This window comes from Pongo pygmaeus, chromosome 8, assembly GCF_028885625.2.
Source record: "Pongo pygmaeus isolate AG05252 chromosome 8, NHGRI_mPonPyg2-v2.0_pri, whole genome shotgun sequence".
NCBI classification, from domain to species: domain Eukaryota; kingdom Metazoa; phylum Chordata; class Mammalia; order Primates; family Hominidae; genus Pongo; species Pongo pygmaeus.
In genome coordinates this window covers 21,986,154-22,012,708 of record NC_072381.2, presented here as the reverse complement: position 1 = coordinate 22,012,708, position 26,555 = coordinate 21,986,154, and the positions used below count along the sequence as shown (strand labels likewise).

The window sequence follows — 26,555 nt, the reverse complement described above, 5'->3', positions numbered from 1 at the left end:
GCTTGAACCTGGGAGGCGGAGGTTGTGGTGAGCCAAGATTGCGCCGTTGCACTCTAGCCTGGGCAACAAGAGGGAAACTTCATCTCAAAAAAAAAAAAAAAAAAATAGAAAAAGAAAATGAAGGGATGAAAGAATGGCTACTCCATAGGCCAAGCAGCCCCATGGGCTGCTGGTTGCTCATTTTTATGGTTATTTCTTGATGATATGCTAAACAAGGGGTGGATTATTCATGCCTCCCCTTTTTAGACCATCCAGAGTAACTTCCTGACGTTACCATGGCATTTATAAACTGTCATGGCGCTGGTGGGAGTGTAGCAGTGAGGACCACCAGAGGTCACTCGTGTCTCCATCTTGGTTTTGGTGGATTTTGGCCAGCAGCTTTACTGCAACCTGTTTTATCAACAAGGTCTTAATGACCTGTATCTTGTGCCAACCTCCTTCCTGTCTCATCCTGTGACTTAGAATGCCTTAACTGTCTAGGAATGTAGCCCAGTAGGTCTCAGCCTCATTTTATCCAACCCCTACTCAAGATGGAGTTGCTGTGGTTCAAACGCCTCTGACATTACTGTTTTTGAAATTTGAGGTAAGCGTTAAATTCATTTATATATAGTATTAATGCTGATATTTGGGGGTTAAGTCTATTAGGATTTGCTGTTTATCCCTCGTTTCAAATTTGTTCCTGTGTCCTCTTTTGCTTCCTTTTGGATTAATTTTTAATATTTTGTTTCTCCTTTCTATGAAATTCGTGCAGTTATATACTCTTTTCATTTTATTTTTAGTGGATAATTTACCACAGTCTTGTTTGAATTTCTTTGCCTTTTTCCAGAAAATGCAATGGGCTTAGAATCTTTACCTCCATCTGTCTTCCTCCTGCCTTTTGTGTTAGGAGCTAATTTTATCTCCTCAAAATTCATGTTGAAGTCCTGACCCCCATTACCTTAGAATGTGACCTTATTTGGAAATAGGATCTTTGCAGATGTAATTAAATGAGGTCATACTGGAGTTTTTATCCGTAGAACTGTGTGATTAAGCAGCATTTGCTCTTCTGGATTCCTTTGTTTCAAAGCTTGTATTCTCTTTCTCATTGAATTTGTATCTGTGGTTTCTGTGGTTGAACTTACCATAGAAATGTACACATTAGACTCTCAGTAAGTACTTGTTAAGTTAATCAAGCACCCAGTTAGTCATGGTGACCTATGCTGAGAGAGCATAATCTTGGGAAGAATGGGAGACAAGATCCTGGTCTCTAAAGGTTGGGAGACTTGAATTCTAGGTTTTGTTTGTTTGTTTGTTTGTTTTTGTTTTGTTTTGTTTTGAGACAGAGTCTCACAGTGTCTCCCAGGCTGGAGTGCAGTGGTGCGATCTCAGCTCACTGCAACCTCCGCCTCCTGGGCTCAAGCAATTCTCCTGCCTCAGCCTCCCAAGTAGCTGAGATTACAGGTGTGCACCACCACGCCTGGCTAATTTTTTGTATTTTTTAGTAGAGATGGGGTTTCACTATTTTTGGTCAGGCCGATCTTGAACTCCTGACCTCACAATCTGCCTGCTTTAGCCTCCCAAAGTGCTGGGATTACAGGCATGAGCCGCCGCGTCCATCCTGAATTCTAGTTTTAACATCACCATTTATTATCTTTATGATCTGGGTTTTAGTTTTCTTATCATTTAGTATCTTATAAAAGTATGAAATTATCTCTTTCTATTTTAGAGATAAGAGAGTATGTGGTAGAAAACGTTTTATAAACTCAAAAACCCTAAAACATGAAATTTTCCTCTTATTCTTGCCTTGTTTCGGATCTGCTGTCGTTTTCAAAGTTTGCTTAAGGTTTTTTTTTTTTCTCCTTTTCATTAGTATAAACCAAAGTGAAGATAAATGTATGTCCTAGGTACCCTCTCTGCTGTTTGCATTACGAAGTTGACTCTGGCCAGGCACGTAGCTCATGCCTGTAATCCTAGCACTTTAGGAGGCCGAGGGGGTGGATCACTTGAGGTCTGGAGTTTGAGACCAGCCTGGCCAACATGGTGAAACCCCATCTCTACTAAAAATACAAAAATTAGCCAGATGTGGTTGCACATGCCTGTAATCCCAGCTGCTGAGGAGGCTGAGGCAGGAGAATTGCTTGAACCCGGGAGGTGGAGGTTGCAGTGAGCTGAGATCGTGCCACTGTACTCCAGCCTGGGTGACAAAGCCAGACTCCGTCTCAAAAAAAAAAAAAAAGTTGACTTTTTCTCCAAGAGTTTATCTGTTAGTTTCCCTGACTAGTTTTTGTTTTGTCCAGTATTTATAATCTAAAAGATCTCACAAAGTATTGATGTAAAATGTCATGGCAGTGAATGACCATAGACAGAGCTAGTATGTCTGTATATAATCCCTATGTCTATGTAACCCCTATGTCTATGTAACCCCTATGTCTCTGTCTATAGGGGTTATACCATAGAATACCAGAAAAATACCATAGTAGAAAACTGTTGATTTTTACTGATGATTCCATATCAAATAGGAGAATTATAAAATGTTCATCATTATTTTCACCATTCTTAACATCTTTTGAGTGTCAGATACTGTCCTGTGTGCTCATGGAGTGGCTCATTTAACCTCACAAGAATCTTAGGTAATAGTATTTTCTTCATTTTACATAGGAGTTTGAATATCGGGGACATTGTGCTGTGTTTAATTTAGTCATATGCAATAGCCACTTTTTAGGGCAAAAACATTCAAATGTCAAGAATCTTTCATGGCTCAATCAGCGTTACTAAGTTACGCATTAAGCCATTTCCTTAAGAAGGAACTTCTTAACCTTCTTAAGTTCTTGGAAGAGTCAAACGTAGGTAAATTCTCCAGAATTTGCCAGGGCTTTCATCAGTGACAGTGCCTACAACACTTGGTAGGAATAAATGAAATATGACAAATATCCAAGTAGTGGGAAGATTAGATGAAATTTTAAAAATTATAACTGATGATTTTTAACTGCCTGCCATTTTATGAGTTAAGTTGGTGATAGTCTTTTTTTACAGTTTCCAAAACAATGTAGTTAAATATTTTAAATCTAATAAGCAGATATCAAACAATATTTTGTGGAAACAATCGTTCAAATTTGTGATTAGTGAGAGTAAGGTTGTAATTTCATCAGGTAAGCCAAAACAAATAGTTTTCCACCATAAATATTATAACAAATAAACTCTTTTAAAATAAAATATTTTCTTCCTTTTCCCCCCTGGTGACCTAGTGGTAATGTTCTGCAGTGTTTTATGTAGGAGACCTCGATTTCATTCCTGTTCTCGTTATCTCTCTCCCTAGGGCTGCAATGAATAAAATAAGAAATAAAATCACTGTCCTGCATCCTTATTGCCATGGGCTGTGCCCTTGTCAGATTTCATAAGCTAAGCTAGCTGTACCTGGTTAGTATTGGGTTAGAAGACCTCAAAGAAAACAAAGTCTGTGAAACACAGATCTTCTATACATCCAGTATTTTCTTCCATGAAACCTTGTTTTACAGTTACTATTGCACTTTCTTCTTTACTATTTGATTGATTTGCTTGCTCCAGGTAAAAAGAAAGGTCTTTTAAAGTAAATGGCATTCTGGTCATTTAAATCAATTCACTTATTATTTATTTTTCCTTTTCAAAATTGAAAACTTGTTTAGTTTGACTGATATTTGGTTATATTCTTGAGAAGGCAGTATCGCAACTAGCAGTGTTTTTTACTGTATAAAAATTTACTTTCTCAGAGACTTTTTATTTTATTCATTGCTATAAAATGCCTGTTCTGTTTCTTTTTGTTTTGAGAGATAATGTTGCCCTTACTTTACAAATGATGTAACACATAAAAAATTTTTTAATGCATGTAACTGTGTGAAGATCCAACATTACAATTGTTTTCTTGTTCCCTTTAAAACCTAGGTTATATACCTCTGAATTTTAAATTATAATTTAGGATAATCTCAAATACCAGTACTTTTAATGAGATAGCTGTGGTTATATATGTATATGTATAATAGACAACAAATATAATTCAGTAAGAATTGCGCTAATGTTTGTTGACATTCATCTTTTTTACACAAATAGACCCAGTTTACCCAAAGTTGTTTCTCCCAGAACGCATACACATGAACATACCTGGTTGTTTTTTTGTTTGTTTGTTTGTTTTTTTGAGACAGAGCCTTGCTCTGTTGCCAGGCAGGAGTGCAGTGGCACAATCTCAGCTCACTGCATTCACTCACTGCAAGCACTTCTCTTGCCTCAGCCTCCCGAGTAGCTGGGACTACAGGCATGTACCACCATGCCCAGATAATTTTTGTATTTTTAGTAGAGACAGATTTTCACCAACAAACATACCTTTTATAAATACTGATGGTATGGATACATATACACACATCCCCTAATATTCCCTAACATGCTGATTTCCTTCTCTCTCTCCCTTTTTTTCTTCCTATCTTCCTACAAAGGAACACTTTTTTTTCTAATGACATTTTGCATAGAACCCCAGTATATTAAAGAATGATACAAAAAGTTTCTCTGGTTAATGCCAAAATGAGGGAGGCTAAAGTCTTGTCATCTCAGCTTCTTCCTAACTCCATGAGGTAGAACCTTGGCAAAGCCCTAAAATTCCAAGAAACATGTCTTCCCTGCTTAGTTTCACATTTATCTATATACACAAAATTTTAGTGGTTTTGGAAGAGTTTTCTGTTCCTGTTTAAAAGTGTTAGCACTAAGAGTATGGTCCTGAAAAGTATTCAACAAGGACTTTTAATGGTTGTTACTCTACTCTTACGCCAAACCCTCTTCATTTCCAAGTAAAATGGCCCCCAAACCAAAATTAAGCCACCAAAGTCATAGCAGTCAGTTAAAGATAAATGGCATATCCTTCTTTATTAATAAGGATAGTTGTTATTTGTATTATGGAGTATTCCAGAATTTATCCACTTTATAATCTAGTACCATTTAAGATAATATTTTTCGGCCGGGCATGGTGGCTCATGCCTGTAATCCTAGCACTTGGGAGGCCAAGATGGGTGGATCCCCTGAGATCAGGAGTTCGAGACCAGCCTGGTCTACATGGTGAAACCCCATCTCTACTAAAAATACAAAAATCAGCCAGGTGTGGTGATGCACACCTGTGGTCCCAGCTACTCGGAGGCTGAGGCAGGAGAATCGCTTCAACTCAGGAGGCAGAGGTGGCAGTGAGCCAAGATAGCACCATTGCACTCCAGCCTGAGTGAGAAGAGTGAGACTCCATCTCAAAAATAAAAATTTTCTTTTTCTACGTGTCATTAGTGATTTTTTTAAAGGGTAGTTTTCCAGCTATCTTGCAATGTAACCAATTTTAAACCAGCCCTCTTTATCAAAATTCTAGAATATACCATGAGTGTGTTGGTAAATTTTTTTTAATTGGTTCTTAGGAGGAAAAAAAGCCTTGATTTGTGACATTTGCCAGTTTTAGTGGTGTTAATTTCTGTCACCGTGGCTGATTTCAAGCTATCAGCGTGAAACACCGAAAGTGGAATTGGAAGTAGATGCATAGTAGTAGATTACCATTGTATAGTATTTCCACCATGCAGCTACAATAGATGTAAATATCCTCAAAGATATACACAATAATAAAATGTAGTAAAATAGGAAGTGATGAATTTTGAGTCATTATTACTTTTTTAGTATAATTTAATTATGTTTACATAATTTAATTTTTAATGATGCATATATTTAACTGGCTTGTAGAGTTTCTGAAAATAGTAGTTGCTGTCATGAGCTGGTATGAGTAGACTTCAGCATACCACTGTTCCTTGGGAAAATTTGGTTTCTTTACCTTTCAAAACAAAACCCTTTAGAGATAATATCTACCTTCAGGAGAATGTATAAAATTCCCACTCTAAGTCTAATTCAACCATCCCTCAGTCTCTGTAACTATCTCTAAGATTGTTCATTATAAATAGTTATGTAGATTATTTTGCTGTATCTAGAGAATATTTAGAGGATATAAACACCAACCTATTTTCTGCTTTTCATCAGATTATTCTCTGTCTTATTAAGTCATCTGTTATATTATTCTGTAGTCCCTTAATCTCATTGCTTCTTGTTAACTTGCCTAGCAAAATGACTTGAAACCTATCAAAATGAACATCTTCCCTATGTCTTAACAACACAACCAAAAAAAAGGCGGGCAGGGTGGCGGTGGGGTAGGCGTGGGGGTAGCGGAGCGCTGATTACATTGAAGTGTTGTTGAGACTCTTTTTTTGCTAGATCTTCAGCTACCTAAACGGTTTTGTTGTTAAGAACAGAGTTTTCTTTTTTAAGCTTTTAACTGTAATTAGTTTGATAACAGCTGAAGTCTCCAGTGGTAAGTCTCAATCTGTTACCCTAGAAGTCACCTATTTGTATTCATCATTGATAATATCAACTTGCTACTGAATATTTTCACCATTCATTAGTTTACTCTTTAATAAAAATTGTTTTTTATCACATACATTGTCTAAAACAGTTTTATTTTTTTCAAAAATCTGAGCTTTGCCTATTAGAAAATCATATATGTTATTGATTTGGCCTTTTGAATTAAAGATATTTATCACGTAAGTAAAGTATCAAGATAAAAAGAGTAACTTTCTCTAAACCTTGTCTCTAACTATTGCAGAATGGATGAAAGAAAAGACACCCTAATGAATGAATTATTATATGGCACTATTAAAAATACACTTCAGGGTTCTTTAGATCATCGTGACAGAAAAGGGCCAGTGATTTGAGAGCTCAAAAAAATGGGCTATTTATTCACTGTTTATGTGTTTTGTATTCTTGCTTTATTAAAATCCTATTTTAACTCTGTCAGTATTGATTAAATGCCTATATTTTGTAAGATTCTATTAGAGGTAGAACTTTTTAACAATGCAGTACAAAAAAAGTCAGATCTGAACTAGATGATTTTCTAGAAGAATTAATGGAACTATGGTTAAAGTAGATTTTTATCAGCATGTCTCATTCACTTACTAATACTCTCTAATGTTATCTTTAGTTTCATAATATCAAAGACTGTATTTCACAGATGGCTGAGAAACTTTACAACCATTTCTCTTGTGATGGCCATTTGACTTTAATTTTTTAGTTATAAATTTATTTTCTTAGAAATCTTCTACAATAAAAACAGTTTACAATCAATTTTAAAAATGCCAAGATAATACTGATAATTAAGTCTTTTTAAAGTAGGTCTTTTGTTAAGCCTAATTATAAGCATATCTTATAATTAATGGCTGCTCTCATACCACCTGCTCTCTTCTGCCTTGAATCTTATCACATCTATGTTGCTTTGAAATCTGAGAATGCTTTTCACTTCCTAACAACTGATATGCTACTTATTCCAGTCAGACATCACATTACTGATTAGGTGAATACTACTTCCTGTTGTTGTTTTTTTTTCCTGTATCTCTAAATGCACCACTTCTGTCTTAGGAATATGACATTACGTAAAACAGATACTTAAATTAATTAGATTTTATTTTTGTAGAGGTAAGGAAATTATAGAAAAGACAAGTTATAGTGTATTAAATGCTTTCCGAAAGTAAAAGTTTGATAATATTTAAAATATAACTATACCTATGGAGAAACAGTTTTGTTTTTTTTTTAAAGATCCACATTTGTATCTGATAGTCCTTTTATAATGTAAGGTTTTTTCGCCATATTGTATAGTATAGGATTTAGTTTTTGTGTTTTGTGTTGTTTTCCCTGCATCCAGCCTTATTAATATAAATAACTACCTTTTAGGAAGAATTTGAGATATAATTCTTATATTATAATTACTTGGTGACTTATATTTCTCTTCTGTTCTACTATAAACAACCTGATGGTTGAGTTCATGGCCTTTTTATCTTTGTATCCACTGTAGTGTCTATACGGTAAATATAATTAAATTGAGTTGGTGAATTAGACTGATGCCACTAATTTGCTTCACTTAATCACTCAATGCCTATTACATGTTCTTATCCTTTATGTGTTGATCTTTCAAAGGACAATGTTATTTCCGTCATTTTAAACTTCCTGAGAGTATCTTCCCATATTCACAACTAGGAATAGCAGGGGTGGCAGGGCTAACTTGATAAGTTTTGACACTGGATTAGATTCAAATGGATGAACCAGAAAAGCAGTTTCCCCACTGACAGTCTTTTTTTTTTTTTTTTTTTTGAGTTGGAGTCTCATTCTGTCACCCAGGCTGGAGTGTGCAATCTTGGCTCACTGCAACCTCTGCCTCCTGGGTTCAAGCCATTCTCCTGCCTCAGCCTCCTGATGAGCTAGGATTACAGGTGTGCACCACCACGCCCAGCTAATTTTTATATTTTTAGGAGAGACAGGGTTTCACCATGTTGGCCAGGCTGTCAGTGACAGTTTTTAAGTAGAGATATTCTGGTACAACAATATGGTTAGTATTGAGGAAATAACTTTTTTTACCGAAATAAAAGGTCAGGGAGGCCAAAGTGTGCTCCTGAATGCTAATTTTTATTCATTTTTAGTGTGTATCAAACTACTTCCATATATGTGGTCAGTTTACTCTCTCCCAGGGTTAATCTACATGTTAAGTAAAATTAAATGCAAAAGACCCTTTATCAATATATAGTACCATGAAAGACTCACTTTCTCATGAACTAACAATACTCAAAGTACAGAGAGTGAATTCTTGGAAGAAACACATGTGGAGCAAAGACACAAAGCCAAGACATTTCAACAGTATGTTCCAAATAAGATATAGTCGGCCAGAACGACTTCTGGAACATGGCAGGAGTAGAATATGAGATAAAGCTGGAAAGAAAGGTAGGTAACAAAATGTAGAAGTTTTTGAATGCCAAGTTAAGAAGTTTAGATTATTTTATGTAGTAGGGAATCTGGATTTTTAGCTGGAAGGAATGGGGTATTGACATGCTGTGTTTTGTAAAGGTGAAAGTAGCAGCAGTAGACTGAAACTGTGGAGTGAGAGTGGAAAGGAAATCAATTTTATAATTGATGCAGAAATAAAATTCAGACTTGCTGAAAATCATAGCTAACTAGTAAATAGTGGAGTCAGAACTCAAATGATCTGACTCCAAAACCACTACACTATCCACCCTCCACAATATAAGCATATTATAATCATTTGTGTGTGTATCTTTATTAGGAGAGCAAACCATATCTTTTCATTTATGTCGTGTTTCTTAGCATAGTACCTAAAAAAAAAAAAAATAGTGGGTACTTTGTTAGTTCAATCAATAAATATTTATTGAGCACCTAACCAAGCACTATGCTTGGTATGCATATGGTTTACCTCTGGTAAATGTTGCCAGTCTTCCCAAGTAATTGTAACCAATTTATACATCCACCAGTTCATGAGGATTTCTCTTGCTCCACACCCTGACAACACTTGATATTGTATGTCTTTTTTCATTTTAGCTTTTCTGGTGGACCTCACAATGAGGTATGATTTTGTTGTTGCTATAAGAGTTTTTAAAAACTGAGGTGAAATCCATATAACATAAAATTAACCTTTAAAATGAACAATTCACTAGCATTTAAGACATTCACAGTGTTGTCTAACCACCACCTCTGTCTAGCTCCAAAACATTTTATCACCTCAAAAGGAAACTGTACCCATTAAGCAATTGCTTCTCATTGCCCACCTCCACCAGCCCGTGACAACCACCAGTCTGCATTTTGTCTCTATGAATTTACCTATTCTGAATATTTCATTTAAAGGAACTCATACAGTATGTGACCTTTTGTTTCTGCCTTCTTTCACTTAGCATATTTCGATGGTCATCCACATTGTAGCTACTATCAATCTTTTTATGGCTAAATAATATTCTGTGTGTATGTGTGTGTGTGTGTATTTCACAATTTTTTTATTTTTTTTATTTTTTATTTTTTTTGAGACAGAGTCTCACTCTGTCACCCAGACTGGAGTGCAGTGGCGTGATCTTGGCTCACTGCAAGCTCCGCCTCCCGGGTTCACACCATTCTGCTGCCTCAGCTTTCCGAGTAGCTGGGACTACAGGCGCCCGCCACCAGGCTGGCTAATTTTTTGTATTTTTAGTAGAGATGGGGTTTCACCGTGTTAGCCAGGATGGTATCGATCTCCTGACCTAGTGATCCACCCGTCTCGGCCTTCCAAAGTGCTGGGATTACAGGCATGAGCCACTGCGCCCGGCCGTATCTTACAATTTGTTTATCCATTCATCCATTGATAAATGTTTGGGCTGTTTCTACCTTTTACATGTTGTAAATGATGGTGCTACAAATGTGTGTATGTTTATTTGAGTTTCTGTTTTAAATTGCTTTGGGTATATACCTGATTGGAATTGCTAGGTGATAATGGTAATTTTATGTTTAACTTTTTGATGTACCATCAACCTGTTTTCCACTGCAGCGGAACGGTTTTACATTCTCACTAGCAATATACGAAGATTCTATTTTCTCCATATTCTCACCTTCACTTGTTATTTTTCACTTTTGTTGTGGTTGTGATTGTTATAGCCACCCTAGGGTGTGCAGTGGTATCTCACTATCTCACTGTGGTCTTGATTTGCGTTCCCCTAGTGACTAATGATGTTGAGAATCTTTTCACATGTTTTTTGGCCATTTGTTGTGTAGCTTCTTTGAATAAATGCCCTTTTTTGAATTGGGTTGTCCTTTTGTTGTTGAGTTTGTTATAATTCTGCATACTAGGCGCTTATCAGATATGTGAATTGTAAATATTTTCTCTCATCCTGTAGGAGTTTTTTTCATTTTCATAGTAATGTTCTTTCATGCACAAAAGTTTTTAGTTTTGATGAAGTCCAGTTGATTGACTTCTATTTTTGTTGTTTGGACTAAGAATGCATTGTCAAATCCAAGAGCATGAATTTTACCCCTATGTTTCCTTCTATGAATTTTATGGTTTTTCTTATTAGATTTAGATTGTTGATTCATTTTGCATGAATTTTTATTTGTGTTGTGAGTTATGGGTCCTGCTTCATTCTATATGTATAGTCTCAGGACCATTTGTTGAAGAGACTGTTTCTATCTCCATTAAATGGACTTGTCACCTATGTCAAAAACCATTTGATCATGTATGCAAGGTTTATTTCTGGCCTCTCTATTCTTTTCTATTGTTCTATATGTCTGTCTTCATGCCAGTACCACAATATTTTGATTACAATAGCTTTGTAGTAAAATTTGAAATTAGGAAGTGTAAATTCTCCAGCTTTGTTCTTTTTCCAAGTTCATTTTGGCTATTTAGGGTTCCTTGAGATTTTAATTAATTTTAGCATGGAATTTTTTGTTTCTGCAAAAAATGTCATTGGGATTTTGTTGGGTATTGCATTGATGTGCATAGATGTGCATAGTAGTCACATCTTAACAGTATTGTCTCCCTTGTGCTAGGAAGCACTAAGTAAAAAAAAAAAAAAAAAAAGAAAAGAAAGAAAAGAAAATTTAAGTATTGAGTCTTCCCATACATGAACATGGGATGTCGTTCCATTTATTTCTGTCTCCTTTAATCTCTTTCAGCATTGTTTTGTAATTTTCTGTATACAAGTCCTTCACCTCCTTAGTTAAATTTATTCCTAAGTATTTTATTCTGTTTCATGCTGTTGTAAATGGAATTGTTTTCTTAATTTTCTTGTTTATATTGTCCATTGTTAGTGTCTAGAAACCCAACTGCATTTTATGTATTGATTTTTGTACCTATAATGTTACTGAATTTGTTAATTCTAGTAGTTTTTTTTTTGTAGGGTCTTTAGAGTTTTCTACATATCAGATGATATCTGTGAATGGAGATAATTTTACTTTTTCCTTCCAATTCAGATGTCCGTTATTTCTTTTTCTTACACAGTTGCCCTGGCTAGAACTTCCAGTACTATGTTTAAACAGAAGTGGCAAAAGTGGGCATCCTTATCTTGTTCCTGATCTCAACGGAAAAGTTTTTAGTCTTTTACCATTGAGTATGATGTTAGCTATGGTTTCTCCATAAATGACCTCTATTATGTTGAGGTAGTTTCCTTCTATTCCTACTTTATTGGGTATTTTAATTAGGAAACGGTGTTAAATTTTGTCAAATGTTTTTCTGCATCAATTGAGATGATCATGTGTGGGGTTTTTTTTCCCTTTTATCTATTAATGTGATGTATTACATTGAATGATTTTCTCATGTTGAACCAACCTTGCATTCCTGGGATAAATCTCACTTCGTCTTAGTGTATAAATTGTTTTCATACACTTTTCGATTTGGGTTGCTAATATTTTTTGATGATTTTTGTATCAATATTTATAAACAATATTGGTCTATAGTTTCTTTTCTCATGGTGTCTTTGTCTGACATGGAAATCAGTGTAATACTGGCATCATAAAATGTGTTAGCAAATGTTCCCTTCTCTCCAGATTTTTTAAGATTTTGAAAAGGACTGAGTTATTTGCATCTCCCCTCTTTTTTTCCCCCTGTCAGTATTGGCTTATCAGTTTTGTCTTTTTTAAAAAAATGACATTTTGTTTCATTGATTCTATTATTTATCTGTTCTCTATTTCATTTTTATTATTTCCTTCCTTTTGCTAGCTTTGGTCTTTGATCTCCTTTTTCTACTTCCTTCAGGAATAAAGTCTAAATTACTAATTTGAAATACTTATCAATGTAGGCATTTACTTTTTTTTTTTTTTTCGAGGTGGAGTCCCGCTCTGTCACCCAGCCTGGAGTGCAGTGGCACAATCTCGGCTCACTGCAACCTCTGACTTCTGGGTTCAAATGATTCTCTTGCCTCAGCCTCCTGAGTAGCTGGGATTACAGGTGCGTGCCACCATGCCCGGCTAATTTTTTTTGTATTTTTAGTAGAAACAGGGTTTTGTCATGTTGGCCAGGTTGGTCTTGAACTCCTGACCTCAGGTGATCCGCCTGCCTCAGCCTTCCAAAGTACTGGGATTACAGGCATGAGCCACTGTGCCTGGCTGGCATTTACTATTATAAGATTCCCTTCAAACACTGCTTTCACTGTATTCATACAATTTGGTATGTTTTATTATTATTTTAGTTTGTTTCTGAGTGTTTTCAAATTTCCCTTTTGATTTTTCTTGTACTCATTGGTTAAGAGTGTTTTAATTTCCACATACTTTGAGCTTCCTAGTTTTTCTTCTGTTGCTGATTTTTAGCTTTATTTCTTGTGATTACAGAAGATACTTTGTGTGATTTCAGCAATTTAAAATTTATTGACACTTGTTTTGTGGCTTGATACATGTTTTATCCTGGAGAATGTTCCATGTACACTGGAGAAGCATGTGTATTCTGCTGTTATTGGATGGATTGTTCTGTAGATGTCTGTTAGATCTAGTTGGTTTATAATGTTATTCAAATCCTCCGGTTCCCTATTTATCTTCTTTCTAGATGTTCTATCCATATTGAAAGTGGGGTTATATTGGGGGAATACTTGAGGACATTGGTCTGGGCAAAGATTTTTTTAGAGATAAGACCTCAAAAGCACAGAAGACGAAAGCAAAAATAGACAAAAAGGATTGCAACAAGCTAAAAAAGGTTCTGTACAACAAAGGAAGCAACAAAGAGACAGCCTATGGAATGGAAGAAAATATTTGCAAACTATTCATCTGACAAGGGATTAATAACTAGCATATATAAGAAACTCAACTCAATAGCAAATAATCTGATTTTAAAATGAGCAAATGATCTTAACAGACATTTTTCAAAAGAAGGCAGAGAAATGGCCAACAGGTATATGAAAATAAATGCTTAGTATCACTAATCATCAGGGAAATGCAAATCAAAACCACAATGAGATATAATCTGACCCCGGTTAAAATGACTGTTATCAAAAAGACAAAACGACAAGTGTTGACAAGGATGTAGAAAAAGGGAAACATTAATAGTTCACTGTTGGTGAGAAAGTGAGTATAACTGCTTTGGAAAACAGTATGGACATTCTTCAAAAAACTACAGATAGATCTACCATCTGATTTAGCAATCCATTTGCTGGGTATGTATCCAAAAGAAAGGAAACCAGGGTATCAAAGTGATATCTGCATGCCCATTTTTGTTGCACCACTATTCACAATAGCCAAGATAACAAAATCAACCAAAGTGTCCATTAGGATATGAATGGATAAAGAAAATGGTGTGTTTGTCCATATATATATGGACACACACTCAATGGAATATCATTCAACCGTAAAAAAGAATGAAATTCTGTTAGTAGCAGCAACATAGATGGAACTAGAGGACGTTATGTTAATTTTAATAAGCCATGTACAAGAAGATAACTATTGTAAGTTCTCACTCATATGTGACAGCTAAAAAACTTGATCTCACAAAGGCAGAAAGTGGAATGATAGTTACCAGAGGCTGACAAAGGTAGGAGGGAGGGATGATGAAGAGAGGCTGGTTAGTGGTTGCAAAAATACAGTTAGAAAGAATAAGTTCTAGTGTTTGGTGGCATGGTAGAGTGACCATAGTTAACAGTAATTTGTTGTATATTTCAAAACAGCTAGAAGATAAGATTTGGAATATTCCCAACACAAAGAAATGATAAATTTTTCAGGTGATGGATATCCTAATTACCCTGATTTAATATATGTATGCATGTATCAAAATATCACATGTGCCCCATAAATATATCCAATTATTATATATCAATTTTAAAAGAAGAAAATTGGGAGAAAGTAAATGATATTTTGGAGTCACAAAAATTGCTGAATCCTAAATGTGTGACATTTTTATGACTACCCTGCTGGTTCTTTCCTAGAGGTACACAGTCTGGAAGTGACAATGCTTATAACACAATATGAATGTAAAAGTAAAATAATGCATAGATGCAAAGTGACACCTAAGGGAAAGGAAATTACACTTGAGCTGAACATTGAGGAATAAGAGCTAAACAGCTGGAAAAGGGGAAAGGACCTAGGAGTAATACATATTTATTTCTAGTAACTGTATTATGTGAAAAATGTTTATCTCTTTATCATAGAAGCTTCCTATTTGTCCTTGACACCTTCAAGCAGGATTCTTAGTTATCACCTCTCCTATCTAACCCAGAACTGAAAATGGAGTTAAAAAAAAAAAAGGTCATTATCCAGTTCTCTTTCATCTTTGATATGGAAATGTTTATTTTTGAAATACAAACGGAGACAATACCAGTTTCATTATTTTATGTTGTGAAATGGAGATAATAGTAGGTTGTTGGGAAGATTAAATCAGTTAGTTAATGTAAAACACTTTGATACTTGGGATATAGTGTTTAATCCTAACCTCATTTTGGCTGGCTTTTAAATTTTCTGTCTTCCATCTCACTAATACTCTTTGTAACATATATATTTAATTTGCTTTTGTACCTATCTGCTGAATATTATATTTCAATTTTAAAAAGTTTTAATGGTAGAGGCTCTACTTGGTACTTTATCAAATCCTTTTGGTAAATATTTATATTTTTCTAATACCTCTGCATATGTGGATATTTTCATGCTGGTCTTTTAATTCTTTAAACATAGTAACACCTTATCCACAGATGCATTTAGCCACAGGGATGGTCCAGATACCTGGTCAACTATATTGAGGAAACTTTAAACCTTTGATTTTTTTTGCCATATTAAATGATTTTTAGCAGAGCCCAAAATTGTTTTCTAAGGGAGTTCCAATAAAGTAGCAGGTAGTTACCTTCACAATTAAAAGAGGATGATAATAATAGCGGGTGATGTTTGTTTATTATTTATTACATGACAGGCATTGTGCTTGAACTCCTTCAGTTCACAGACATTGTACGGAAACTACGTCAATTAATTAAGCCTTACATCAACTATATGAGATACCATTATTATTATTTCCCATTTACTGATGAGTTAACATGAGGAGGTTTATTTGACCCCAGTACTTTTAATCATTATACCAGTCTACCTTTAATTGGATCTTGGCTGTTGCATTATAGCTCTTTCATAACTAAATTTGGTTCAACTATGGATATTCTACTTAGCAATTACAATTTAATCTAGAGGTGGTTAAGGAAATCTGAAGCTGAAATGGTTCTTTTTTCAAAAGTTTCTTAATTTAAATAGGTAAAATTTAATATAGACTCATTTAATGTACTTCTTCCTGGGAGCATATTACCAAGAATATATTTACCTTTTCATATTGTAGTATATTTTATCTACATGCTTGATTATCTTACAATCAGATTACCAGAGTGTTTTTTTAATAATTATTTTCTGCATTAAAACAATTGCCTTGGAGCATTTCACAATCAAAAAATAATTGAATTAATACTTTATGCTTCTAAGTGCCACCAGTTAGTTTTAGAGCCCAGTTTAAAAATTAATGTCCTAGGCGGGGCGCAGTGGCTCATGCCTGTAATCCCAGCACTTTGGGAAGCCGAGGTCAAGATTTCAAGACCAGCCTGGCCAACATAGTGAAACCCCGTCTCTATTAAAAATACAAACATTAGCCGGGCGTGGTGGCACACACCTATAGTCCCAGCTCCTCGGGAGGCTGAGGCAGGAGAATAGCTTGAACCCTGGAGGCGGAGGTTGCAGTGAGCCGAGATCACACCACTGCACTCCAGCCTGGGCAACAGAACAAGACTCAGTCTCAAAAAAAAAAAAAAGTTCTAATTTTTATGTAGTTTATGTAGACATAGTTAGGAATTTTAGTGTACCATTTATTAACTACTTAAAAGTGACTTTTTTTCCCCTCCAGCTTGCTTGATGGAGGATCAGAATCTATGCAATGGCACACGAGACAAACAAATTTGCAGTTTATCATCTTGTCACTAGTGCTACTTGAAAGGACAAACAGAAGCCCCCAAAATACAGTGTATTATCTAGGAAGGCTTTTACGGTTATAGCTACATAACTACCAAATCCAGACAATCTCTCCTCCATAGGGAAATTTAAAAATCTGTGCATACACATATAAATTTTTTGAGACAGAGTCTCATACTCTGTCACCCAGGCTGGAGTGCACTGGCATGATCTAGGCTCATTGCAGCCAAGCAGTGGCACCTCCTGTGCACAAGCAGTCCTCCTGCTCCAGCCTCCTGGGTAGCTTGGGCTACAGGTAGGCACCACCATGCCTAATTTTTAAAATTTTTTGTAGAGACCGGGTCTCTTATGTTGCCCAGGCTGGTATTGAGCTCAAGCTCAATTGATCTTCCCACTTTGGCCTCCCAAAGTGTTGGAATTGCAGGCGTGAGTCACTGTGCACAGCCAAAAATCTATTTTTTAAAAAAAATCAGCCATTTTTCCTCTTAAATGATAGTATCTTTAATACCTATTCTAATGGGGTGGTGGTGGGGTAGACTATTCTGGATGTATTAGTAAACTAAACATAAACTGATTTGAAAATCAGCATGTTTCAAAATGATTAATAGGATCAAAAATGCAAAGTTGAATAATAGTTTTTAACTGCAATGTAGTCTCTTTACTGGTGTGTCTCTTCCCGAAACTTTTTAGATTGCCATTATTCTCTATGTACTTCTAAAAATCTTAATATTCATGTCTCCTTACATAACCCAAGACTGCACAGATGAAGTACTGTCTAATAGCAGTAAGATTGGGCCAGGCACAGTGGCTCATGCCTGTAATCCCAGCATTTTGGGAGCCTGAGGTGGGTGGATCACTTGAGGCCAGGAGTTCGAGACCAGCCTGGGCAACGTTGTGAAACCCAGCCTGTACTAAAAATACAAAAAAAAAATTAGCCAGGTATGGTGGCGCACAGCTGTAATCCCAGCTACTCGGGAGACTGAGTATATTGGTCTGTTTTCATGCTGCTAATAAAGACATAATCGAGAATGGATAATTTATAAAGGAAAGAGGTTTAATTGACTTACAGTTCCACATGGCTGGGGAGGTCTCATAATCATGGTGGAAGGCAAAAGAGAAGCAAAGGCACATCTTACATGGCAGCAGGCAAGAGAGCTTGTGCTGAGGAGCTCCCATTTATAAAATCATCAGATATTGTAAGACTCACTACTATGAGAACAGTATGGGGGAAACTGCCCGCGTGATTCAGTTATCTCCACCTCACCCTGCCCTTGACAGGTGGGGATTATTACAATTCAAGGTGAGATTTGGGTGAGGACACAGCCAAACCATATCACTGAGGCACAAGAATTGCATGAACCCAGGAGCTGGAGGTTGCAGGGAGCTGAGATCACACCACTGCACTTCAGCCTGGGTGACAGAGTGAGAAGTCCTCTAAAAAAAAAAAAGATTGTAAAATCATTTCTGAATTTTGAGGTCATTAAGAAAACCTCTAAGTAGGCCAGGCACAGTGGCTCACGCCTGTAATCCCAGCACTTTGGGAGGCTGAGGCAGTGGATCACGAGGTCAGGAGACCGAGACCATCCTGGCTAAGATGGTAAAACCCGGTATCTACTAAAAATACAAAAAATTAGCTGGGCATGGTGGCACGTGCCTGTACTCCCAGCCACGTGGGAGGCTGAGGCAGGATAATCGCTTGAACCCAGGAGGCAGAGGTTACAGTGAGCTGAGATTGTGCCACTGCACCCCAGCCTGGGTGACAGAGTGAGACTCTGTCTCAAAAAAAAAAAAGGGAAACCTCTAAGTAAATGTACTAATTAAATCTGGGATTTTGATTATTAGAAGTCAGCACTATATTCTTTGATTTGAATTTAAAAATTAGCTCTTTACCTAAAAGCTGGGACTTCCCTGAGATTACAGAGTTAGCTAAATAAATGTTTTGGATCATTTTACTAATATATACATGTATGTGACAAAAAATAGAATTAAGCTTATTCCAATAATCATACATACTTCCTCTAATTCCAACTTAAATTTCAATTCATGAGACATTTTTCCTCAATTCCAAATAATATTTGTTTTCAAGGATTTTATACCTCTGATGCTGGCTTTTTGCTTAATATATGCACACCATCCTAGGTATTCAATATTGATACTCTTTTCATCTACAAGCATACTTTTCACTGCTTTTTACTTATTCAACTGATAAGAAATCTATTGACTACTATGTATAAGGTACTGAACTAAGCACGGGGGATACATTTGACAACATAATGACCCCTGCTCTCACTAGAGAGATAGTAGATTTTACTGTTCCTAATTTTTGAGATTATATATATCCCTTATCAGAACATTCATTGATAGTTTTTGATAATTGGACTATTAATTTTATTAGAAACCATCCTTAATTATGGGAAGGCAGAGGTAGAATTTTCTCACAAACTGTACTCCTTCATCCTCTGTTCATCCTCCATATTTACTCCTGCCAGTTCATTTGTGCCTCATTTCATTTCATTCTATCCTGAGGACTTCTCAATTTACATCTTTAAAACCTCTCACCTATTCTTTATAGCTATCTACAGGACCTTGCCATAAGATGGCATTCAGTGTACCTGAAATTCAACATAGGTAAAACTGAACTTAATTCTCCCAACTTTCTCATATCTGTACTTGTAACTTATTCTGACAGTACCATAGACTCAGAATTATATACCCTTTTTAAAAAACTTCTTCTTGTTTTACAAGTCCAGTTTATCCTGGCCTTACCTCTCTGTGTTTTCATCTCTTCCTTGGAAATCCCTCAGTGCTACCATCCTAGTCCAATCTCTTATTATCTCATGCCTGCTAATACTTTCTTCACTATTATCCTGTCAGTTCATCCTATTTGCTTCTCTCACATTAGGTCTTTTTTCTTTTTTTTTTAATTCTTATTATACTTTAAGTTTTAGGGTACATGTGCACAACATGCAGGTTTGTTACATATGTATACATGTGCCATGTTGGTGTGCTGCACCCATTAACTCGTCATTTAGCATTAGGTATATCTCCTAATGCTATCCCTCCCCCCTCCCCCCACCCCACACCAGTCTCCGGTGTGTTATGTTCCCCTTCCTGTGTCCATGTGTTTTCATTGTTCAGTTCCCACCTATGAGTGAGAACATGCGGTGTTTGGTTTTTTGTCCTTGCGATAGTTTGCTGAGAATGATGGTTTCCAGTTTCATCCATGTCCCTACAAAGGACATGAACTCATCATTTTTTGTGGCTGCATAGTATTCCATGGTGTATATGTGCCACATTTTCTTAATCCAGTCTATCATTGTTGGACATTTGGGTTGGTTCCAAGTCTTTGCTATTGTGAATAGTGCCGCTATAAACATACATGTGCATGTGTCTTTATAGCAGCATGATTTATAATCCTTTGGGTATATACCCAGTAATAGGATGGCTGGGTCAAATGGTATTTCTAGTTCTAGATCCCTGAGGAATCGCCACACTGACTTCCACAATGGTTGAACTAGTTTACAGTCCCACCAACAGTGTAAAAATGTTCCTGTTACTCCACATCCTCTCCAGCACCTGTTGTTTCCTGACTTTTTAATGATTGCCATTCTAACTGGTGTGAGATGGTATCTCACTGTGGTTTTGATTTGCATTTCTCTGATGGCCAGTGATGATGAGCATTTTTTCATGTGTTTTTTGGCTGCCTAAATGTCATCTTTTGAGAAGTGTCTGTTCATATCCTTCGCCCACTTTTTGATAGGGTTGTTTGTTTTTTTTTGGTGAATTTGTTTGAATTCATTGTAGATTCTGGATATTAGCCCTTTGTCAAATGATTAGATTGCAAAAATTTTCTCCCATTCTGTAGGTTGCCTGTTCACTCTGATGGTAGTTTCTTTTGCTGTGCAGAAGCTCTTTAGTTTAATTAGAACCCATTTGTCAATTTTGGCTTTTGTTGCCATTGCTTTTGGTGTTTTAGACGTGAAGTCCCTGCCCATGCCTATGTCCTGAATGGTATTGCCTAGGTTTTCTTCTAGGGTTTTTATGGTTTTAGGTCTAACATTTAAGTCCTTAATCCATCTTGAATTAATTTTTGTATAAGGTTAAAGGAAGGGATCCAGTTTCAGCTTTCTACATATGGGTAGCCAGTTTTCCCAGCAACATTTGTTAAATAGGGAATCCTTTCCCCATTGCTTGTTTTTGTCAGGTTTGTCAAAGATCAGATAGTTGTAGATATGCGGCATTATTTCTGAGGGCTCTGTTCTGTTCCATTGGTCTATATCTCTGTTTTGGTACCAGTACCATGCTGTTTTGGTTACTGTAGCCTTGTAGTGTAGTTTGAAGTCAGGTAGCGTGATGCCTCCAGCTTTGTTCTTTGGCTTAGGATTGACTTGGCAGTGCGGGCTCTTTTTTAGTTCCATATGAACTTGAAAGTAGTTTTTTTCCAATTCTGTGAAGAAAGTCATTGGTAGCTTGATGGGGTGGCATTGAATCTATAAATTACCTTGGGGCAGTATGGCCATTTTCACGATATTGATTCTTCCTACCCATGAGCATGGAATGTTCTTCCATTTGTTTGTATCCTCTTTTATTTCATTGAGCAGTGGTTTGTAGTTCTCCTTGAAGAGGTCCTTCACATCCCTTATTAGTTGGATTCCTAGGTATTTTATTCTCTTTGAAGCAACTGTGAATGGGAGTTCACTCATGATTTGGCTCTCTGTTTGTCTGTTATTGGTGTATAAGAATGCTTATGTCCTTCCTCTAATTGGAACTCCCAGCCGGGGCTATTTCTGGCGCTGGCACGGCTCCAAGAAGGCATCCGCATTTGCTACCAGCCGCGGCCGCGGCGGAGCCAGGCCGGTCCTCAGCGCCCAGCACCGCTGCTCCTGGCAACCTGGAGCGCGCACCGCAGACCGGCGGCCGAGCTCGCGCATCCCAGCCATCCCTCTTCCATCTGCTCCTTAGAGAAGGGAAGATGAGCTAGTCGAGCTCGAAGTCCAGCCAGCCTTTGGCCTCCAAGCAGGAAAAGGACGGCACTGAGAAGCGGGGCCGGGGCAGGCCGCGCAAGCAGCCTCTGGTGAGTCCCGGGACAGCGCTGGTAGGGAGTCAGAAGGAGCCCAGCGAAGTGCCAACACCTAAGAGACCTCGGGGCCGACCAAAGGGAAGCAAAAACAAGGGTGCTGCCAAGACCCGGAAAACCACCACAACTTCAGGAAGGAAACCAAGGGGCAGACCCAAAAAACTGGAGAAGGAGGAAGAGGAGGGCATCTCGCAGGAGTCCTCGGAGGAGGAGCAGTGACCCGTGCGTGCTGCCTGCTCCTCACTGGAGGAGCAGCTTCCTTCTGGGACTGGACAGCTTTGCTCCGCTCCCACCGCCCCCGCCCCTTCCCCGGGCCCACCGTCACCACCGCCTCTGGCCGCCACCCCCATCTTCCACCTGTGCCCTCACCACCACACTACACAGCACACCAGCTGCTGCAGGGCTCCCATGGGCTGAGTGGGGAGCAGTTTTCCCCTGGCCTCAGTTCCCAGCTCCCTGCGCCCACCCACGCATACATACATGCCCTCCTGGACAAGGCTAACATCCCACTTAGCCGCACCCTGCACCTGCTGCGTCCCCACTCCCTTGGTGGTGGGGACACTGCTCTCTGGGCTTTTGGTTTGGGGGCGCCCTCTCTGCTCCTTCACTGTTCCCTCTGGCTTCCCATAGTGGGGCCTGGGAGGGTTCCCCTGGCCTTAAAAGGGGCCCAAGCCCCATCTCATCCTGGCACGCCCTACTCCACTGCCCTGGCAGCAGCAGGTGTGGCCAATGGAGGGGGGTGCTGGCCCCCAGGAGTCCCCCAGTCCAACTGTCTTTGTCACCACGTGGGGCTCACACTTTTCATCCTTCCCCAACTTCCCTAGTCCCTCCCTGCACTAGGTTGGACAGCCCCCTTCGGCTACAGGAAGGCAGGAGGGGTGCGTCCCCTACTCCCTCTTCATTGTGGCCGCAGCCCCCTTGCCCTCCCCCTGGGATCTGAGTACATATTGTGGTGATGGAGATGCAGTCACTTATTGTCCAGGTGAGGCCCAAGAGCCCTGTGGCTGCCACCTGAGGTGGGCTGGGGCTGCTCGCCTAACCCTACTTTGCTTCTGCCACTCAGCCATTTCCCCCTCGTCAGATGGGGCACCAATAACAAGGAGCTCACCCTGCCTGCTCCCAACCCCCCTCCTGCTCCTCCCTGCCCCGCAAGGTTCTGGTTCCATTTTTCCTCTGTTCACAAACTACCTCTGGACAGTTGTGTTGTTTTTTGTTCAATGTTCCATTCTTCGACATCTGTCATTGCTGCTGCTACCAGCGCCAAATGTTCATCCTCATTGCCTCCTGTTCTGCCCACGATCTCCTCCCCCAAGATATTCTTTGTGGGGAAGAGTGGCTGGGGCATGGCAGGCTGGGTGACCGACTACCCCAGTCCCAGGGAAGGTGGGGCCCTGCCCCTAGGATGCTGCAGCAGAGTGAGCAAGGGGGCCCAAATCGACCAGAAAGGGTGTAGGGGCCACCTCCTCCCCCTGTTCTGTTGGTGAGGGGTAGCCATGATTTGTCCCAGCCTGGGGCTCCCTCTCTGGTTTCCTATTTGCAGTTACTTGAATAAAAAAAAAAAAATCCTTTTCTGGAAAAAAAAAAAAAAAGAATGCTTGTGATTTTTGTACATTGATTTTGTATCCTGAGACTTTGCTGAAGTTACTTATCAGCTTGAGGAGATTTTGGGCTGAGACGATGGGGTTTTCTAGATATACAATCATGTCATCTGCAAACAGGGACAATTTGACTTCCTCTTTTCCTAATTGAATACCCTTTATTTCCTTCTCCTGCCTGATTGCCCTGTCCAGAACTTCCAACACTATGTTGAATAGGAGTGGTGAGAGAGGGCATCCCTGTCTTGTGCCCATTTTCAAAGGGAATGCTTCCAATTTTTGTCCATTCAGTATGATATTGGTTGTGGGTTTGTCATAGATAGCTCTTATTATTTTAAGATACGTCCCATCAATACCTAATTTATTGAGAGTTTTTAGCATGAAGCGTTGTTGAATTTTGTCAAAGGCCTTTTCTGCATCTATTGAGATAATCATGTGGTTTTTGTCTTTGGTTCTGTTTATATGTTGGATTACCTTTATTGATTTGCATTTGTTGAACCAGCCTTGCATCCCAGGGATGAAACCCACTTGATCATGGTGGATAAGCTTTTTGATGTGCTGCTGGATTTGGTTTGCCAGTATTTTATTGAGGATTTTTGTGTCGATGTTCATCAAGGATATGGGTCTAAAATTCTCTTTTTTGGTTGTGTCTCTGCCAGGCTTTGGTATCAGGATGATGCTGGCCTCATAAAATGAGTTAGGGAGGATTCCTTCTTTTTCTGTTGATTGCAACAGTTTCAGAAGGAATGGTACCAGCTCCTCTTTGTACCTCTGGTAGAATTCGGCTGTGAATCCATCTGGTCCTGGACTTTTTTTGGTTGGTGAGCTATTGATTATTGCCTCAGTTTCAGAGCCTGTTATTGGTCTATTCAGAGATTCGACTTTTTCCTGGTTTAGTCTTGGGAAGATGTATGTGTCCAGGAATTTATCCATTTCTTCTAGATTTTCTAGTTTATTTGCATAGAGGTGTTCATAGTATTCTCTGATGGTAGTTTGTATTTCTGTGGGATCGGTGGCGATATCCCCTTTATCATTTTTTATTGCATCTATTTGATTCTTCTGTCTTTTCTTCTTTATTAGTCTTGCTAGCGGTCTATCAATTTTGTTGCTCTTTTAAAAAAACCAGCTCCTGGATTCATTGATTTTTTTGAAGGGTTTTTTGTGTCTCTATTTCCTTCAGTTCTGCTCTGATCTTAGCTATTTCTTGTCTTCTGCTAGCTTTTGAATGTGTTTGCTCTTGCTTTTCTAGTTCTTTTAATTGGGATGTTAGGGTGTCAATTTTTGATCTTTCCTGCTTTCTCTTGTGGGCATTTACTGCTATAAATTTCCCTCTACACAGTGCTTTGAATGTGTCCCAGAGATTCTGGTATGTTGTGTCTTTGTTCTCGTTGGTTTCAAAGAACGTCTTTATTTCTGCCTTCATTTCATTATTTACCCAGTAGTCATTCAGGAGCAGGTTGTTCAGTTTCCATGTAGTTGAGCGGTTTTGAGGGAGTTTCTTAATCCTGAGTTCTAGTTTGATTGCACTGTGGTCTGAGAGACAGTTTGTTATGATTTCTTTTCTTTTACATTTGCTGAGGAGTGCTTTACTTCCAACTGTGTGGTCAGTTTTGGAGTAGGTGTGGTGTGATGCTGAAAAGAATGTATATTCTGTTGATTTGGGGTGGAGAGTTCTGTAGATGTCTATTAGGTCTGCTTGGTGCAGAGCTGAGTTCAATTCCTGGGTATCCTTGTTAACTTTGTCTCGTTGATCTGTCTAATGTTGATAGTGGGGTGTTAAAGTCTCCCATTATTATTGTGTGGGAGTCTAAGTCTCTCTGTAGGTCACTAAGGACTTGGTTTATGAATCTGGGTGCTCCTGTATTGGGTGCATATATATTTAGGATAGTTAGCTCTTCTTGTTGAATTGATCCCTTTACCGTTATGTAATGGCCTTCTTTGTCTCTTTTGATCTTTGTTGGTATAAAGTCTGTTTTATCAGAGACTAGGATTGCAACCTCTGCCTTTTTTTGTTTTCCATTTGCTTGGTAGATCTTCCTCCATCCCTTTATTTTGACCCTATGTGTGTCTCTGCACGTGAGATGGGTTTCCTGAATATAGCACACTGATGGGTCTTGACTCTTTATCCAATTTGCCAGTCTGTGTCTTTTAATTGGAGCATTTAGCCCATTTACATTTAAGGTTAATATTGTTATGTGTGAATTTGATCTTGTCATTATGATGTTAGCTGGTTATGTTGCTCGTTAGTTGATGCGGTTTCTTTCTAGCCTTGATGATCTTTACAATTTGGCATGTTTTTTGCAGTGGCTGGTACCGGTTGTTCCTTTCCATGTTTAGTGCTTCCTTCAGGAGCTCTTCCTTCAGGGCAGGCCTGGTGGTGAAAAAATCTCTCAGCATTTGCTTGTCTGTAAAGTATTTTATTTCTCCTTCACTTATGAAGCTTAGTTTGGCTGGATATGAGATTCTGGGTTGAAAATCCTTTTCTTTAAGAATGTTGAATATTGGTCCCCACTGTCTTCTGGCTTGTAGAGTTTCTGCCGAGAGATCAGCTGTTAATCTGATGGGCTTCCCTTTGTGGGTAACCCAACCTTTCTCTCTGGCTGCCCTTAACATTTTTTCCTTCATTTCAACTTTGGTGAATCTGACAATTATGTGTCTTGGAGTTGCTCTTCTCGAGGAGTAGCTTTGTGGCGTTCTCTGTATTTCCTGAATTTGAATGTTGGCCTGCCTTGCTAGATTGGGGAAGTTCTCCTGGACAATATCCTGCAGAGTGTTTTCCAACTTGGTTCCATTCTCCCCGTCACTTTCAGGTACACCAATCAGACGTAGATTTGGTCTTTTCACATAGTCCCATATTTCTTGGAGGCTTTGTTTCTTTTTATTCTTTTTTCTCTAAACTTCTCTTCTCGCTTCATTTCATTCATTTCATCTTCCATCGCTGATACCCTTTCTTCCAGTTGATCCTATCGGCTACTGAGGCTTCTGCATTCGTCACGTAGCTCTTGTGCCTTGGTTTTCAGCTCCATCAGCTCCTTTAAGGACTTCTCTGCATTGGTTATTCTAGTTATCCATTCATCTAATTTTTTTTTCAAAGCTTTTAACTTCTTTGCCATTGGTTCGAATTTCCTCCTGTAGCTCGGAGTAGTTTGATCATCTGA

General features: G+C 38.3%; 1 protein-coding gene and 1 pseudogene across 1 annotated transcript in view; both read left to right on the top strand.

Annotated features, from left to right (window-relative positions):
• Positions 1-26,555, top strand: part of DNAJC1 (DnaJ heat shock protein family (Hsp40) member C1) — a 252,748-nt gene that overhangs the window by 147,747 nt on the left and 78,446 nt on the right. The window lies entirely within an intron of this gene.
• On the top strand, positions 21,698-22,021 carry LOC129006851 (high mobility group protein HMG-I/HMG-Y-like; annotated as a pseudogene).